Source organism: Heptranchias perlo, chromosome 1 (assembly GCF_035084215.1).
Source record: "Heptranchias perlo isolate sHepPer1 chromosome 1, sHepPer1.hap1, whole genome shotgun sequence".
Taxonomy (NCBI): domain Eukaryota; kingdom Metazoa; phylum Chordata; class Chondrichthyes; order Hexanchiformes; family Hexanchidae; genus Heptranchias; species Heptranchias perlo.
In genome coordinates this window covers 128877377-128897277 of record NC_090325.1, presented here as the reverse complement: position 1 = coordinate 128897277, position 19901 = coordinate 128877377, and positions in this window count along the sequence as shown.

The window sequence follows — 19901 nt, the reverse complement described above, 5'->3', positions numbered from 1 at the left end:
CCTCCTTGTCCTCCGTCTCCTCGCAGCTTACCTGCTATGCGTGGCCTCTCTGCATGCTCCCAGTCATGCTCAATCCCCAGCAGACCGCCCATGGTTGGCAGGGATGTTGCTCAACCATGGTTGTAACTTTCCGACCCGTAATGCAGTACCTGCCAAAGCACCCTCAAATGTAGTCTAGGAACTCTCAAGAATAGGGAGCTTCAAAAAACACTTCCTACTCCTCCACCAGCCAGAAGCAATAATCCAGCAACTAACCTGCAACACCTGCATGGCCCTTTAAATAGCAATGGTGGGGGGTCCTTCAGGCACTGTAAGACACGTTCAGATGATTGGGGTTAAGACTGTGCATTGAATTGAGCGTTAAGGTCGAAAAAGGTGTCTATCACTTTAAATCAGCGTTGCACACTGATTGCATGTATTTTTTCCTTACTCTACGTGCTTCCAGCGTTCGGTATTTGCGCATGCGCTAACTCCTATACCAAGATGGCATCTGGCACACGTCACACTGGAAACATGCGTGCGCATCCAAGATGCCATCTTGGATGTCAGAGAGGCCGTGTAGCGCCGAAACAATGGGCGCTATACGGCCCAATTTAGCCCCATAAAGTTTATCCGCTTATACATAACAAAACTCCAAAGTAATACAGATACTTCAGTGTGTTTCAGATTTGCTCTCCACAGGGTCACTCAACCTCCAGTGCTATCTGGGTCAGTCCTTTCTTAGTAAGTGGGAGCACTCCAACTCTGAAGTAAACGGCTGCATATTGTACAGAGCTTTATTTTCAGTTATAAATTAACTGAATAAGTAGCTATGAAACAGACATTATTAGTTAGCAGAGTACTACCACAATTATAATGTTTCCATACTTTTTAGGCTGTGTTTAGCTTTTGGCAGAAACCAGGAAAAGAGGTTCAAAGCCATTCTGGAACGTAGATGAGTGTTACAGTAAAACATCAATTGAGAAGTCTGGACACAAGGGAGGGGAAGATGTGATTGATGATGTATGATGCTTCACATTACAAATTTAACAATTTTTAACCTTAGTTTTAAGTAATAATCCAAAACCACACTGAAAAAGGTTTTTGCTACAGCAGTTAACATTTGTAAATATAGGCTTCAAACTTGAGAGACTGCTCTCCCACTACAAACCCCAAATATCCAATTATACACTGCTGGTGGTTAAAGTTCCCCGCCAACATAACAAACTCATAAAACGATCTCCACAGTGCTTTCCAGCTGAGTTTTTGGAGCTGGCTGTTTCAGGGTTCAAGTCAGATTGACAACGACCCAACAAAATCTAGAATCTTTGTGGTGCTCTTCCAATCATAATCTATGATGTGGAGATGCCGGTGATGGACTGGGGTGTACAAATGTAAGGAATCTTACAACACCAGGTTTTGGTCCAAGTTTTATTTGAAAATCACAAGCTTTCGGAGGCTTTCTCCTTCGTCAGGTGAGTGTCGAGATTCATTGAAAATTACCGCATAGATAGTCATAGAACAATGCCTGGTGATTACAGATAATCTTTCCAACTGCCCGTTATCAAGGCCATCAAATGAATTGAATAGTGTTCAGACAGAGAAACCTTAGATACCCCAGACAACTGTATATACAAACGGCCAGAACCAAAGAAAGAGAGGGAGAGAGAGAGAGAAACATCCGAAAGGAAGAGAAAGAGAGAGATTGACCAGTTGTATTAAAAACAGATAACTTTTTTATCCCTGGTGGGGTAACGTGTAGCGCGAGATGAACCCAAGATCCCAGTTGAGGCCGTCCTCATGGGTGCGGAACTTGGCTATCAATTTCTGCTCGACGATTTTGCGTTGTCTTGTGTCTCGAAGGCCGCCTTGGAGAACGCTTACCTGAAGATAGGTGGCTGAATGTCCTTGACTGCTGAAGTGTTCCCCGACTGGGAGGGAACCCTCCTGTCTGGCGATTGTTGCGCGGTATCCGTTCATCCGTTGTCGCAGTGTCTGCATGGTCTCGCCAATGTACCATGTTCCGGGGCATCCTTTCCTGCAACGTATGAGGTAGACAACGTTGGCCGAGTCACAGGAGTATGAACCATGTACCTGGTGGGTGGTGTCCTCTCGTGTGATGGTGGTATCTGTGTCGATGATCTGGCATGTCTTGCAGTGGTTGCCGTGGCAGGGTTGTGTGGTGTCGTGGACGCTGTTCTCCTGAAAGCTGGGTAATTTGCTGCGAACGATGGTCTGTTTGAGGTTGGGTGGCTGTTTGAAGGCAAGTAGTGGAGGCGTGGGGATGGCCTTAGCGAGGTGTTCGTCGTCATCGATGACATGTTGAAGGCTGCGGAGAACATGGCGCAGTTTCTCCACTCCGGGGAAGTACTGGACGACGAAGGGTACTCTGTTGGTTGCGTCCCGTGTTTGTCTTCTGAGGAGGTCTATGCGATTTTTCGCTGTGGCCCGTCGGAACTGTCGATCGACGAGTCGAGCGTCATATCCCGTTCTTACAAGGGCGTTTTTCAGCGTCTGTAGGTGTCCATCGCGTTCCTCCTCGTCTGAGCAGACCCTGTGTATTCGCAGGGCCTGTCCATAGGGGATGGCCTCTTTGAAGTGGTTAGGGAGGAAGCTGGAAAAGTGGAGCATCGTGAGGTTATCCGTGGGCTTGCGATAGAGTGAGGTGCTGAGGTGCCCGTCTTTGATGGAGATTCGTGTGTCCAAGAAAGAAACCGATTCTGAGGAGTAGTCCATGGTGAGTTTGATGGTGGGATGGAACTTGTTGATGTTATCGTGTAGTCTCTTCAGTGATTCTTCGCAGTTGGTCCATAAGAAGAAAATATCATCGATGTATCTGGTGTATAGCGTTGGTTGGATGTCCTGTGCAGTGAAGAAGTCTTGCTCGAACTTGTGCATGAAAATGTTGGTGTATTGGGATGCGTACCTCCACCAGGTACATGGTTCATACTCCTGTGACTCGGCCAACGTTGTCTACTTCATACGTTGCAGGAAAGGATGCCCCGGAGCATGGTACATTGGCGAGACCATGCAGACACTGCGACAACGGATGAACGGATACCGTGCAACAATCGCCAGACAGGAGGGTTCCCTCCCAGTCGAGGAACACTTCAGCAGTCAAGGACATTCAGCCACTGATCTTCGGGTAAGCGTTCTCCAAGGCGGCCTTCGAGACACAAGACAACACAAAATCGTCGAGCAGAAATTGATAGCCAAGTTCCGCACCCATGAGGACGGCCTCAACCGGGATCTTGGGTTCATGTCGCGCTACATGTAACCCCACCAGGGGAAAAAAAAGTTATCTGTTTTTAATACAACTGGTCATTCTCTCTCTTTCTCTTCCTTTCGGATGTTTCTCTTTCTCTCTCCCTCTCTTCCTTTGGTTCTGGCCGTTTGTATATACAGTTGTCTGGGGTATCTAAGGTTTCACTGTCTGAACACTATTCAATTCATTTGATTGCCTTGATAACGGGCAGTTGGAAAGATTATCTGTAATCACCAGGCATTGTTCTATGACTATATATGCGGTAATTTTCAATGAATCTCGACACTCACCTGACGAAGGAGAAAGCCTCTGAAAGCTTGTGATTTTCAAATAAAACTGTTGGACTATAACCTGGTGTTGTAAGATTCCTTACAATCATAATCTAGATGTGTATATACAGCATGGCTCCAAGGTACCACAAGGATTCTGTTGTATTTTGATTTGTTACCTTTGCTTTCATTGAAACGAAGACAAAAATAATGGTGTCGATTTTAACTCAGGTGCATTCAGGGCGGGATGCAGGATGGGAGGGAAACCCCCTCGGAGAATTGAATATGAGGCACAGGCTATTTTAAGACTTGGGCCTCATTAGCATTTGGCAGAGCTGTTTCCCACATAAAACCTGTGGGAGTGACATCAGGACTGACTGGCAGGAGCGGGAAGTCGGACGGGAGCCTGAGACCACCGGGGACACAAGGGAATGGTCGCCGGCATAAAGTTAGTTCCGGGGAAAAGGTTTGAAAGGAGATACCAGCGCTGGAAAGACGAGGCAAGGCAAGCCGTGGCTGGGACGGGCCAAGGACTCCTTGCAGGGCCTGGGGGAGCACTCCTGCTGCTCCTCACCCAGAGGGAATCCTCAGAAACCTTAAATAAAATACTTCCTTTGGCCTCTTCTGGCTATTCTTTTGAATCCCGCCATGGAATTAAAATTGTGCCGCGGAGCCGATTACATCACTGGGCTACAACCTTTGAATGTAAAGTAGGCCCCACCACCTTGATCTGGGTGATCCTTCCAGGCCTGTTTTGAAGTGAGTTACAAAGATGGGGGGGTGCGGGCAGCAGGAACATGGCGCAAACCGCCCAATTACCATTTTAATGACCCGATTGCCCAGTTAACATTGGGCGGGGTGGGTTAAAATCTACTCCAAAAAATTTGTAGCGAGCTGTCTTAGCTCCTGATTGGTCTTTTGCCATTATCGTCCATGTGTTCACACTTCCCTTTTAAATTAATGAATTTCAGCCCGCCAGCCCGCTCCTCCTTAAAGAACTCCCTTAAAACCTACCTCCTTGACCAAGCTTTTAATCACCCATCCTACTATCTCCTTCTTTAGCGCGGCATCACTTTTTGTCTGATTACACTTCTGTGAAGCACATGGGAACGTTTTTCTACGTTAAAAGCACTACATGTTGTTGTTATTGTTATTCCAGGATACAGTCCATAGGTATTGGCAGCCTTCCTGTCCCTCACTCAAGTGGCCATTCTTCTGTGTGAGCCGAGACAGTGAGTATTTATGGGCTATTTGGCAGTGGAGGCCATCAAACTCCTATCTTTAACCTGTCTCCCAGACAAACATATACACTTACTTCCAGCAGTAGTCACTGGAATGACAACTCCAGGGATTTCAATTCTCCTCCCTAGTTAGGGCCGTCTGATGCCAATTGTACACCTTCACTATCAACCCTGGCTAACACTGGTTAATTCAGCATAGGCTAGGAATTAAATTTAAGACCTTTCTAGCTTAGGTGGCTCATTGCCTCATCATATGGTGCATTTACCCCTTAGTGATCATCCTTTCCCCCTTCCCCAATCACCCATGGTTATCAGTAGACGTGGAAAAGATGAAGTTAAGTAAATTAAATATAATTTAATTAGATTGCCCATTCATTCAATTAAATGTCCTTCTGGAGAGGGGGTTTCTCAGTTTAATTTCCCTTTTAAATTTTGTGCATTGTATCAAAAGTTCTGCTTAAATGATCTTCATTTTCAGCTCCCCTTTCTTCTGCACAATTAGTGTCCAGTCTTTCAGAATCTATATTCCTAGACTGCCAGCCAACTGATAGCATTGTCTTGTGGCAATGTTCATTTTCAGTATGATGGTGTAACACACTGGTATTCTGACAGGCTGTTTGTGAACTTGTTTGAGCACCACGATTCCTCGCACGGAAACTTCCCCATCTCAACGATGCATCTGTCTAATAACCGATCAATACTCACTATCCAAGCTCACATGAAATATAGAAAATGGCTATTCATTTCAAGAACATCAAAATTTGGAGATTTATGGTTTAATCTGGGCTTTATAAATAGAGGCATAGAGTACAAAAATATGGAAGTCATGATGAACTTTATTAAAACACTGGTTCGGCCACAACTGGAGTATTGAAACATAGAAACTAGGAACAGGAGTAGGCTATTCGGCCCTTCGAGCCTGCTCTGCCATTCAATATGATCATGGCTGATCCTCTATCTCAATACCATATTCCCGTGCTCTCCCCATACCCCTTGATGCCTTCTGTGTCTAGAAATCTATCTATCTCCTTCTTAAATATATTCAGTGACTTGGCCTCCACAGCCTTCTGTGGTAGAGAATTCCACAGGTTCACCACCCTCTGAGTGAAGAAATTTCTCCTCATCTCAGTCCTAAATGTCCTACCCCGTATCCTGAGACTGTGACCCCTCGTTCTGGACCCCCACCCCCAGCCAGGGGAAACATCCTCCCTGCATCCAGTCTGTCTAGCCATGTCAGAATTTTATATGTTTCAATGAGATCCCCTCTCATTCTTCTAAACTCAAGTGAATATAGACCCAGTCGATCCAATCTCTCCTCATACGACAGTCCTGCCATCCCAGTCTGGTGAACTTTTGCTGCACTCCCTCTATGGCAAGTATATCCTTTCTTAGGTAAGGAGAACAAAACTGTACACAATACTCCAGGTGTGGTCTCGCCAAGGCCCTTATAACTGCAGTAAGACATCCTTGCTCCTGTACTCAAATCCTCTTGCAATGAAGGCCAACATACCATTTGCCTTCCTAGCTGCTTGCTGCACCTGCATGTTTGCTTTCAGTGACTGGTATAAAAGGACACCCAGGTCCCTATGTACATCAACATTTCCCAATCTATCACCATTTAAATAATACTCTGCCTTTCTGTTTTTCCTTCCAAAGTGGATAACTTCACATATGTCTACATTATACTGCGTCTGCCAAGTAGTTGCCCACTCACTCAACTTGTGTAAATCGCCTTGAAGCCTCTTTGCATCCTCCTCACAACTCACAATCCCACCTAGTTTTGTGTCATCAGCAAACTTGGAAATATTACATTTAGTTCCCTCATCCAAATCATTGATATATATTGTGAATAGCTGGGGCCCAAGCACTGATCCCTGCGGTACCCCACTAGTCACTGCCTGCCACCCTCGAAAAAAAACCATTTATTCCTACTCTCTGTTTCCTGTCTGTTAACCAATTTTCAATCCATGCCAGAATATTCCCCCCAATCCCATGTGCTTTAATTTTGCACACTAACCTCTTATGTGGGACTTTATCAAAGGTCTTCTGAGAATCCAAATAAACCACATCCACTGGTTCTCCCTTATCTATTCTACCAGTTACATCCTCAAAAAACTCCAGTAGTTTTGTCAAACATGATTTCCCTTTCATAAATCCATGTTGACTTTGTCTAATCCTGTTGATATTTTCTAAGTGTCCTGTTATCACATCCTTTATAATAGACTCTAGCATTTTCCCTACTATTGATGTTAGGCTAACCGGTCTGTAGTTCCCTGTTTTCTCTCTCCCTCCTTTTTTAAATAGTGGGGTTACATTTGCCACCCTCCAATCCGCAGGAACTGTTCCATAATCTATAGAACTTTGGAAGATGACAACCAATGCATCCACTATTTCCATGACTACCTCTATTAGTACTCTGGGATCCAGTTCTGGGCACCTCCCTTCAGGAAAGATGTGAAGGCCTTAGAAAGGGTGCAGAAGAGATTTACTAGAATGGTTCCAGGTATGAGGGAGTTTAGTTACGTGGATAGACTGGAGAAGCTGGGGCTGTTCTCCGGTGAACAGAGACGGTTGCGAGGAGAGGTGTCCTTGGCCCAACCATCTTCAGCTGCTTCATCAATGACCTTCCCTCCATCATAAGGCCAGAAATGGGGATGTTCGTTGATGATTGGACAGTGTTCAGTTCCATTTGCAACCCCTCAGATAATGAAGCAGTAGAAGCCTGCATGCAGCAAGACCTGGACAACATCCAGGTTTGGGCTGATAAGTGGCAAGTAACATTCATGCCAGACAAGTGCAAGGCAATGACCATCTCCAACAAGAGAGAGTCTAACCACCTCCCCTTGACATTCAACGGCATTACCATCGCTGAATCCCCCACTATCAACATCCTGGGGGTCACCATTGACCAGAAACTTAACTGGACCAGCCACATAAATACTGTGGCTACAAGAGCAGGTCAGAGGCTGGATATTCTTCAGCGAATGACTCACCTCCTGACTCCCCAAAGCCTTTCCACCATCTACAAGCACAAGTCAGGAGTGTGATGGAATATTCTCCACTTGCCTGGACGAGTGCAGCTCCAACAACACTCAAGAAGCTCGACACCATCCAGGACAAAGCAGCCCGCTTGATTAGCACCCCATCCACCACCCTAAACATTCACTCCCTTCAGCACCGGCGCACCGTGGCTACAGTGTGTACCATCCACAAGATGCACTGCAGCAACTCACCAAGGCTTCTTCGACAGCACCTCCCAGACCCGCAACCTCTACCACCTAGAAGGACAAAGGCAGCAGGCACATGGGAACAACACCACCTGCATGTTCCCCTCCAAGTCACACACCATCCCGACTTGGAAATATATCGCCATTCCTTCATCGTCGCTGGGTCAAAATCCTGGAACTCCCTACCTAACAGCACTGTGGGAGAACCTTCACCACACAGACTGCAGCAGTTCAAGAAGGCGGCTCACCACCACTTTCTCAAGGGCAATTAGGGATGGGCAATAAATGTTGGCCTTGCCAGCGATGCCCACAACCCATGAACGATTAAAAAAAAATTGATAGAAGTATTCAAAATCATGAAGGGTCTAGACAGATTAGATAGAGAGAAACTGTTCCCATTGGCGGAAGAGTCAAGGACCAGAGGACATAGATTTAAGGTGATTGGCAAAAGAACCAAAGGTGACATGAGGAAAATGTTTTTTACACAGCGAGTGGTTAGGATCTGGAATGCACTGCCCGAGTGGGGGGTGGAGGCCTTCAAAAGGGAACTGGATAAGTACTTGAAAGGAAAAAATTTGCAGGGCTACGGGGAAAGGGCGGGGGAGTGGGACTAGCTGGATTGCTTTAGCATAGAGCTGGCGCGGACTCAATGGGCTGAATGGCCTCCTTCCATGCTGTAACCTTTCTATGATTCTATGATTCTAATCACTGCAGACCACTTTCATACACATATTATTGTCATACTCACCTTAAAACCAGCGCTGTGAGTGATCTGGGGCAATGTAAAGTTAAAGGGATTCTCTAGATATAGTTGATTTTTTGAGGTAATGCTTCAGAACAACTGAACAATAACAAGAGCTTAATTAATCTACTTGCTGATACAATTGCAGGTGGACAGCTTTGTTTACATACTTCCTTTTTGAAGTGACACGTTGTAACTCCATAGTGTACGCTGCTGCCATTTACTTGATACAGTGCAATTATCACAGTAGGCAGTAAATGGATCAGCTATCCTATGTGAAGAATGTACATCATTTTTCTTTTCTGAATAATGGCACCAGGAATTAAAAAATAGGATTGAGGGTGTCAAATTGTTTTCTGATTGGTGGTACTGTGTTTCTCCAATTGTGTCTATACTGGGGAGGGTGGAAGCTACACGTCAACAACAAGGAGGGTTTCTGACCTTCAGTCTGGGAGATATATACTGCTGGAAGCTCAGATCTAGCCCAGCTGCCTGATAAGCCTGAGTTTTGCAAGGCTAGTAACACTGATGGAAATACTTTCACAAAGATAAGTGCAGATGAGGAGGCCATTTGGACCATCTAGGTCATCATTCATCATTGCATCAATTAACTTTTGAATGATTTCAGATTTCACCTCCACTCCCATCCTGTAAGACCATTTCAGATATTAATCAATCTCTATAAAGACGTGCTTCCAGACATTAGTCCTGAACTTGTACATATCTTTCAAAAGTTCATATTGATGTCCTTGTCTTGCGGATGTGGTTTGACTTGAAATCATGCCCTGGATTAACTCTTTCTTACCATATGTCTCTTTTCAAGGCTCAGGATCACAGGTTTTTCAAACTTTTCTTCATGACTAAGCCTTCTAACACTAAAGTCCCGACTTTCTAAGTCCGGCAAAATTGAGACTGTGCTTAAATCAATCATCATCATCATCATCATCATCATCATCATCATCGTCATCATCATCATCATCAACAACAACAACAACAACAACAACAACAACAACATGCATTTGTATAGCACCTTTAACGTCGTAAGTCGTCCTAAGGCGCTTCATAGGAGCGATTATCAAACACAATTTGACTCTGAGCCACATAAGGAGATATTAGGACAGGTGACCGCTTGGTCACAGAGGTAGATTTTAAGGAGCACCTTAAAGGAGGAGAGAGAGGTAGGGAACCAGAGAGGTTTAGGAAGAGAATTCCAGTACTTACGGCCCAGGCAGTTGAAGGCATGGCTGCCATTGGTGGGGTGACGGAAATCAGGGATGTGCAAGAGGCCAGAATTCGAGGAGTGCAAAGATCGTAGAGGGTTGTAGGGCTGGAGAAGGTTACAGAGATAGGGAGGGGCAAGGCCATGGAGGGATTTGAAAACAAGGATGAGAATTTTAAAACTGAGGCATTGCTGGACTAGGAGCCAATGTAGGTCAGTGGGCACAGGGGTAATGGGTGAATGGGACTTGATGCGAGTTAGGATATGGGCAGCAGAGATTTGAATGAGCTCAAGTTTGCGGAGGGTGCAAGGCGGGAGGTTCGCCAGAAGGTCATTGGAATAGTCAAGTCTAGAGGTAACAAAGGCATGGATGAGGGTTTCAACAGCAGATGAGCTGAGGCAGGGCGGGAGATGGGTGATGTTACAGAGGTGGAAGTAGGCACTTAGTGATGGAACGGATATGGGGTCAGTAGCTCAGCTCAGGGTCAAATAGGATGCCAAGGACAACAACATGCTAACGATGCAGGCATGAGGAAGTCTGGACTCACTGAACTTTGCAAGGCAAGCTGCTCCCCCCTTCATTTGAATAGACACCCCTCATGTGGAAAATGTGTGCAGGGAGTCAGGCATTGACAACACAAAACTTTGCATGTTGCTCCATGAGGGTAACTCTTGCCTTTAGTAACGACAACAGGAAGTGCAACGGAAGATGGTGTTTTTTGCCAAAGGGCACCTGCCTATAAAATCTCAGGTACAAGCTACATAGATGGAAGTATCTGAGCGATGGAATGAGGTCTTCCAGGTCCACCGTACCTGGGAGTAAATGAAGTATAAATTCAGTGGCACCAGAACTGTCAAAGTAAGTGTAGGCACCTCTGCATACATACATACCTCTTCATACAAAGCACAGACCCGATGTAAATGTTCACCATCCTGGAAGCATACTGAAGTGTTTCCCCAACCTATCTGAACCTTACTTTTAGCATTCCTATTGCTTGCTCTTTATGAATTCTTGTTCCCATATAAAATTCATTGTATATCTCCTCAGTTGTACGACCATAGGAAATCTTGTAACTCTTTAGAACCAGACAGCACATTTGTTTGATTGCCATTTGCTACTCCCTCTCCTCTTCTTTCTCCATAATATATTTAGAAGTAATGGGATTTCCATTAGAAACCCCATATTGCTGCCTTCAGAGATTATATGCCAAATTATCCTACCCAGTTATTTCCACAAGGGCCTGGATCTGTAGCTGGAGGCTTGAGATGAAAGTGGATGGCATTAGAACAAACGCATGAATTCATTAAAAGCAAGCAATAGGGGGGCTCTGCATTGATTTTTGTTAGCCAATACTGACATGCTGAAAGGGCCCCGAAAATACTGACAATCAGCGCGACGGTTGACATGCATGCTGCCTTAGTGCAGGAGTTAATGCACAAGTAAAAAAACTTTTGCAACATCCTTTGTGTCTATCATGAGCTGCCTGCAGCATCTGGTGGCAAATATGTAGCACTGCACCTCCCAAATCACCAGTCATGTAGGAGGGAATTATTTAAATGCCAAGTGCCATTTTCACAGCCATTTGCAGGGTCCCCCAAAGCAATGGGGAACAAATGCGGAACAGCATTCTCTCACAAACACCGACTGGCATCACTGAGACCTTGGACACCTACTTACAGGAGTTGCCATTGCTGGATTTGACTGGAAGATCATTTGGAAAGAGCAGCGGCAGCAGGTTTTGTCCACATCGGATACAGCCTATGAACTCGTCCCATGAAGATCCCTAGTCCTCCTGTTGGGGTGCCCAGCACCAGGGGTGTGACAGGAAAAGGGTCCAATAAAGTTGGTTCCCCTTAAAGTGGCCACTTATCCTCCTCACCCAGCCAGGCTCCTCAAAGGACTGAAGAAGTGCTTGGGAGTGGGCAAGTTCTGGTAGCCATGAAAATATCAGACATGGTTGCAACTGTTGCAGGGACATTGTATGACCATGAATCTGAAGGCTCAAATCCTTGACCATCCCAACTGAGCTACACCACCAACCTTAGCCTACCACCACTGTTGCTCCTCCCACTCAGAGAGCACTAAGACATAGCCTTAAAATAAGAAGTAGGACAAGCACATTTTATAGAGTCACCAAGGGAAGCACAGGTGTAGGGCATAGAGCACACTAGCAATGTAAGCATCATAAAATACATACAGGTCTTTTTATTTCTTCCTTGTATGGACAGCGTTTATTGGGTAGGGCTGTGCAGAGGTAATAAATGCTGTAAGTGGGCTGAAAGATAGTAGTTCAGTCTGAGTGGGGCAACTGTGCAGCATGCTCTTAGGGCAATAACATGTGGGAGAAAAATAAAATTGGTCAGTGACAGGATGTGTCCATTACTGAAAGTAGTTCTCAGTCACTGAGTTCCGCACCAATCTCCCACCCTGTACATCATCGCCACTGACGTTACCATTCTCCAATTCCTCATTCCCTTCCTGTGGGCCTGCAGCCCAGAGAACCTTCCCTAAAGCTATGAAATTCAGCATGGGATCTAATTTACCTAAACATACGATTTAAATTTTCACATTGAGCCCCCAAAATTGTCACATGAGATTGGAGGCCCAATTTTCAGGCCTATACCTGCCATCAGCGAGGCTCCATGCCATTGGGAGAATTGGACCTTTGGGATCAGTCCTGTGGTTCATCTTTCATAGAATCATAGAATGGTTACGGCACAGAAGGAGGCCATTTGGCCCATCGAGCCTGCGCCGGCTCTTTGCAAGAGCAATCCAGCTAGTCCCACTCCTCCGCTCTTTCCCCTTAGTCCTGCAAATTTTTCTCCTTCAGGTACCTATCTAATTGCTTTTTGAAAGCCACGATTGACCCTGCTTCTACCACCCTTTAAGGCAATGGATTCCAGATCCTAACCACTCGCTGCGTAAAAAAGTTTTTCCACATGTCGCCTTTGATTCTTTTGTCACTCACCATAAACCTGTGTCCTCTGGTTCGCGAACCTTCTGTCAGTGGGAACAGTTTTTCTTCATTTACTTTGTCTAGACCCTTCATGATTTTGAACACCTCTATCAAATCTCCTCACAACCATCTCTGCTCTAAGGAGAACAATCCCAGCTTTTCCAGTCTATCCACGTAACTGAAGTCCCTCATCCTTGGAACCATTCTAGTAAATCTTTTCTGCACCCTCTCTAAGGCCTTCACATCCTTCCTGAAGTGCGGTGCCCAGAATTGGACACAATGCTCCAATTGTGGCTGAACCAGTGTTTTATAAAGGTTCAACATGACATATTTGCTTTTGTACTCTATGGGCTTGTTTTTCAAAGTACAAAATGGGTGGGTTGGGGACGGGGGAGGGGGGCATTGAAAATTTCCACCATTTCAGACCCGCCTCCAACCTGCCCATTCCGGTTTTCACAGGAGCGGGACGAGGGGTGGGCAGCCAACCCAGGAGACGGGTCGGGCCTTATAACCTTTCAAGGAGGCTTCAGGCCTCCATTTTTAACTCATTCCCCATTTCAACCCCGGTGGGCGGGGCCAGGATTCCCAGGCCTTCTGTTTTACTCCTCGTGAAAGGAGGTGAGAAGGCCTGAGACTAACAGGTAAATGCCTAGAAAGGCACAGCTTGTGGCCCAGGAGGAGCAGGAGTGCTTCACCCAGGCCCAACAAGCCTACCTGCACCGACCCCCCCCCCCAACTGATCACAAACCCCCTCCCCCCACGATTGTGGACCCCTGACCCCCCGACCCCAATCCTCCGACTCAGACCCCGATCCTCCGACCCCGATCCTAAGACCCCAATCCTCCCCTTCAACGATCGCGGACCCCCGCAATGACCCCCGATCCCGCCCCCCCGTGACTGACCCCCGATCCCATCCCCCATGACTCGTGACCCCTATGCCCACCTATGCCCACTCGTGCCCTTGCCCACCCATGCCCCTTGTCCACTCGTGCCCGCTGTGTCCCCCCCAATCTATGCAAACAATGACTTACCTGCAGACGTCCTCTCCCTGGCTGGTCTCCCACCCGACTGAGACCAGCCTGTCAATCAGCCAGTCAGTCGGACGGGAAACCGTCAAAATCGTAAGGACATCCGGGAAACCCGTACTAATGGGTTTCCCGATCTCAAATTGCCCCCCCGCCCCATTCCTGGCTCCGTTTGAAAATTGAGCCCTATGCCTCTATTTATAAAGCCCAGGATCCCATATGCTTTCTAAACCACTTTCTCATCCCATCCTGCCACCTTCAACGACCTGTGTATACATACCCCCAGGTTTCTCTGTTCCTGCACCCCTTTAGAGTTGTACCATTTAGTTTATACTGTCTCTCCTCGTTCTTCCTACCAAAATGTATCACCTCATACTTCTCTGCGTAAAATTTCATCTGCCACATGTCCGCCCATTCCACCAGCCTGTCTATGTCCTCTTGAAGTTTATCACTATCCTCCTCACTGTTCACTACACTTCCAAGTTTTGTGTCATCTGCAAATTTTGAAATTTGTCCTGTACACCTAAGTCCAAGTCATTAATATATATCAAGAAAAGCAGTGGTCCTAGTACCTATCAAAATGAGTTGACTCATCAATGGTACAGCTTTACTGTCAAAGGGGATGATCATTATGAGCTGCACATTGACACCTGGGTTTTACGGCATGTCATAGGTAATTCTCACTTTTTGCATTCTTCTTTTCAAGGAGAAGACAGTCCATGACAGCCAGGAGAGATCAGCAACAGGTCGTCAACTCCGCTCCCCACCAAACTTGAGACTCTAAGACCGTGCAAAGGGAGGCCATAGAAGGTGCCAGGGATGGATAAGTAGGAGTGCGTGCGCCAGCCGAGGATTCGTCATGATATTTTGCTTCTCACCTTTCTCTTCCTATTGTACCCCGCGTTAATTGTCAGTGAACCACAATTATGAAACTTTCATGTCATTTTTTTTCTACTGAAAGTGACATGTGTAAGGGGTTTTTTACTGTTTCTCGGGCTTATTATAGGTCAGCCAGTTATGTTTTTCCTGAGCTGCCCTGCCCGCTGTGCGGTTGCGAATCGCTTTCCCCTTCCTGATTCTGAGCTGAGGACTTATCGGGCGGTAACAAGGACAGACGAACAGACCAGTGGATTGGTACAAGGAAGACCAATGTTTATTAATAAGAAAACTAAAACTACAAGGTAAACAGTATTATACAGAAGATAAAAAAAAAAGAAATCGCTATGGATACAATACAGTCTTACACTTAACGGGGTGGAAGAAACGGACACATCGAGGGAAAATTCTAAAATCACAATTTTAGCAATACCCCTTTAACTCCCACCCTTACACCTAGCTAGGTTGTCTTGTGGCCGCCAGAAAATTAATGCTCACCGGTGAAACAGATGAAAAGGCCTGGTCCCTGTGCCCTGCTGCTGCCGTCGACATGTGGTTGCGAGGTTTACTGGACGGCCTTCCTTCTTAGTTGCTAGCAGGCAGACAGGACACCGGGCCAAGAGGCGAAGAGAAGAGAGAGAGAGATTCTGGGAAGCCCCAGTTATATCCTCCCAGTATCAGGTTTTTTTTTTCGTGCCTCATCAGCTTGTTCCATTGTTCGATTTGAGCACGAAAACGTAAGACAAAGGACCCCAATCTCTGGCCCATTTACATAATGGCCGGTATCTGTACTGATGAGTTCCATAACTGCTTTCCATTGTTCCTGAATGTTCCTTGATGGTTCACCTTAGGTGGGATTACTTCTGATGGCTTGCCTCAGGGCGTGAATGCAACTGCTTGTCTCCCTGCATTGTTCAAAAAAAATCCCTGTCTGCCCTTGTGGAAAGGTGTCCAGTTTCAAATGCTGCAGGCCTTTGGCCATGTGTCTGACTGCAGCCATTTTGAGAGGCCCTGGCTTGTTTAGAACACAGTCACACCAGGGTTATTTTTTTAATAACTCCAATAAATCTTTGGGGGGGTGGGGGGAACATGTGAAATTTTGCGAATCCCTTCACATGCGAGCTCAGTTTCACAGGAAACCATTCTAACATCTCTCCACTTTATCTTCTGTGCCATGACAAGCACAAGAAGGAGGCCACTCAGCACCACTGTGCAGTATACATCATCACTTACTCCATCCCTCCCAAGCAGGAGCACAGTCATCCATCCCTGGGAAATTAAAGAGTGAGGCAGAGAGGAATGACGCTATTACGTTTTGCGATTCCTGACCATGCCTCCAAGGGGGGATCTTTGTGTAATATACTTTAAAAATGCTACCGTTGAAATAATCTTAGCTCTGAAGGGATTAAATGCACAGGACATCAGGGCTAGAAAATGTAGATTAGGGTTCAGGCAGGGTATCCGAACGGTGTGCTTCAGACAGTGAGAACTAGTTTGGACTTTTCAGTAATTGTTTATACCTAAACTGATTGAAACAACACAAATTATTTCAGCTCAGCAGATTTAGTTGACAGGGTAGTCTGATGAGATTCAGGTTCCTAGAGTCAGAATTAACAAAAGGGAGACCAAAAGACCCACGTTCAGGATCAGAAGGAAGGTCTTGAACTGAGCTGGGAATTAAAATATAGCAGGTTGGTTTTCCCAGCTAGAAGCTGACCTGAAAACAAGCAAAACAAAAAGTGAATGTTCCGTCCGCTAGTCGGGATAGCATAGTGTGTTTTTGTTTTTTTGTGTTGTTATGGAAAGCATTGTAAGAGAACTTTTTAAAACTCTGAAGTTTCTACTTCTGTCCAGTCATGTCTATTCAAGCAAAATAAACCAACTTTTTGAATGGATATCGATCTCATCATACCAGAGTGTTTATCAGTTCTGTCTATTGAAAGATTGGAGAAGCATACGTGGAAGCACTTGTGAGTCAACAGTCTCCAGTTTGTATGTCAAGGGGAACTACAATGGGCTGCCAGAGGTGGAGGCTTAAATTTGAAAGGCTGACTGCTTAATATGTAATGCAGGTAGTTGCCATGTATGATGTGGCAGTGCAGCTGATACACCTCATTTCAGCTTCTCGGGGTTTGGGGGATGGGAGGAAATCAGCAGCTCGTGATCAATGTCCAAAAATTCCATGCTGCAAGTATGTTTGGATTCTAAGTGAGGCTAGGTTTGGACTTTGCTATGATGCTCCCCATGATGAAATACGACTCATACACTAAGCATTACAAGTCATTACAAACCCTGAAAAAATACAGGCCATTAAAAATCTTGCAGAATTATAAATCATTACACACTCTGAAGAATTACAAGCCATTACAAACCCTGAGGTCTCCCTTCAGGACAAACGAGAAGGGTAAGAAGAGAAAATTGGTGAATTTTGGGATTAAAAATTGCTGTCAATCACACCAAACTAAAGGATAACAATCTAGCAGCAGTTGTGGTAAAACAGAGTTAGGCGTTAATCAAGATAAGGCCACAAAATGCAGCTATTTATAGCATAAAATTGCTTCTTGGTACAGAACTGCTTCAAAAACGGTTTTGTACATTTATGTTCCCACCTTCTTTCTGTTAAGATCACTCTTTTCCAGTAGAAGTGGTTTAGCAGCAGGAAGGTGAAAGAAATAGAAAAAAGAACAAGGCTAATGCCAGCTTGAGTAACTGGTCCTCCTGCTGACTTTGTACAGGTAATGAAACGGTTTGACTAACACACACCTCTACAATATTTCTCTAGCGATTAGGGAAAATGTTCACAAGATACATGATAAGGACCCAGGTCCTGCGTACAAGGGTACTTACTGAAATGGGCAACAAAATTGGTGAGAGTCTGGCAAGGATCTTTTATGGAATGTTTAGAATTGGATGTTGTACCAAAAGATTGGGGAGAAGAGAATATACCACAGATCACAGGGAGATTAATAGAGATGGGGGTGTAACACCAAGTCCATCACCAAATGAATTTCCTAGAGTAAGAAAATCTAGTTATAGGAAAAAAAGATATAGAGACATTTTAAAAGACTAACATTTCTAGATAAAACTATGTATTGATGACTAGTTTCAGAAAATAGAATGATTCTGTATTACCAAATAAGTATTTTAATGTTACAACATTTTTAGTAATGTATTTTGCCTGATTACACTTCTGTGCAGTGCCTTCGAATGTTTTCCTATGTTAGAGGTGCTATATAAATCCCTTTGTGGCACTATTCCTATCTTAATCCTCATTTTGTTGCTTATGTGCTTATAGAATACTTTACTGTTTCTTTTTATATTCTTTGATATTTTCATTTCAGATTTCTTCTTTGCCTTCCAATAGTCTTTTTAACCTATTTTCTAAGCTCTTCATATTCCCTTTTGTCATCCTCTCCTTCATTGTATATGTGCTTTGTGGGTGCCTTTTTCTTTTGATTCCATTTTATCCTCATCTCTTTATTTATCCATGTTATCTTTTTGTGAGATAATTTTTCTTATTTTTTAGTGGAACATATTTCTCCTGCACCCCAGTGATCTCCCCTTTGAATATTCCCCACTGTTGTTCTAACCCTTTATCAATATTTTTCTCCAGTTTACCTTCCTTCGTTCCATTCTCATCCCCACATAGTTATCTTTTTCCAACCTATTACTTTGGTCTTTGTACTATCCATAGCTCTTTCAATCATTACCTTTAATCTTATTATATTGTGATCACTACTCCCTAGAAGTTCTCCCACACTTACTTCTCTTATCTGCTCCGGTTCATTTACCATCACTAGGTCCAGCAGTGCTTCCTCCCTTGGTGGGCTTCTTACATATTTGATAAGAAAGGAGTCTTGCACACACTGTAAAAACTCCATCCCCTTCTCCCCTTTCACTTCCTCTCACTGACAGTTTATTTGGGGGTAGTTGAAATCCCCCATGATTATGATTCTGTGTTTTTTTATTCATTTCATAAGTACTCAGGGAACAGACAAGGTTAAAGGAAGTACTAATAAAATACCTGACAAAAATAGAGCAGGAGTAATGAAAAATAAAAGCATATTAAATTACCTGTTTAGCAATGTACACAGCATCATCAACAAAAAAGGGGAATTGGAGGCAATAATTAAAAGTGAGGAAATAGATGTAATAGAGATAACGGAAATATGGCTGCAGACAGGACAGGATTGGCAGTTAAATATTACAGGCTATAATGTATTTAGAAATGAAGGAAGTAGTGGGGTAGCTGTGTTAATCAGAAACAACATAATGGCAACAAAGTACATATCTAAGAAATACAAACAGAATCCATTGGGATTAAGATAAGGGATTCCTCACACTTTTAGTGGTATACTACAGACCACCAAATAGTGGAAAGGATGTACAGAGAGAAATATGTAGGCTGGAAAGGAATGTGGAAGGGGAGGGGGGAAGAAGCCAGTTGTTGTGGTCCATGTCGGAACCAACAACATGGGAAAGAACAGAGAGGAGGTCTGTACATTGCCATGCAGGTAATTTAATATACTCTTATGTTTCATTACTCCTGCATTACTTTTGTCAGTTATTTTATTATTACTTCCTATAACCTTTTCTGTTCCCTGAATAGTTTTGTTACCTTTATCTCTTTTTGTTCTCTGATCTCATCCCTTCTTTTATCTTTAAGTTACTATTATATCCCCCAAACTCCTTCCCTATAGTCCTATTTACCCTTTCCACTGGGACCTTGGTCCCAGCCCAGTTCAGGTGCAGCCCGTCCCAGCAGTGAGCACATGGCTTGGGGTAGTTACCAGCCTTGAGGTCCTGCTTTTTAATTGAACACGTAGCTCATTGCCTCCCAGCAGGACCGCTTCCCTGTTCCTTCCTATGTTGTTGGTTCCAACATGGACGTTCAAGGACTTTGGAGAGGAAAGGGAGGTTAGAGGTAGGCGGTTGTTTGCAAGGTTTGAGCGCAGCTCCAACAACACTCAAGAAGCTCGACACCATCCAGGACAAAGCAGCCCGCTTGACTGGCACCCCAAGAACCACCCTAAACATTCACTCCCTTCACCACCGGCGCACAGTGGCTGCAGTGTGTACCATCCACAGGATGCACTGCAGC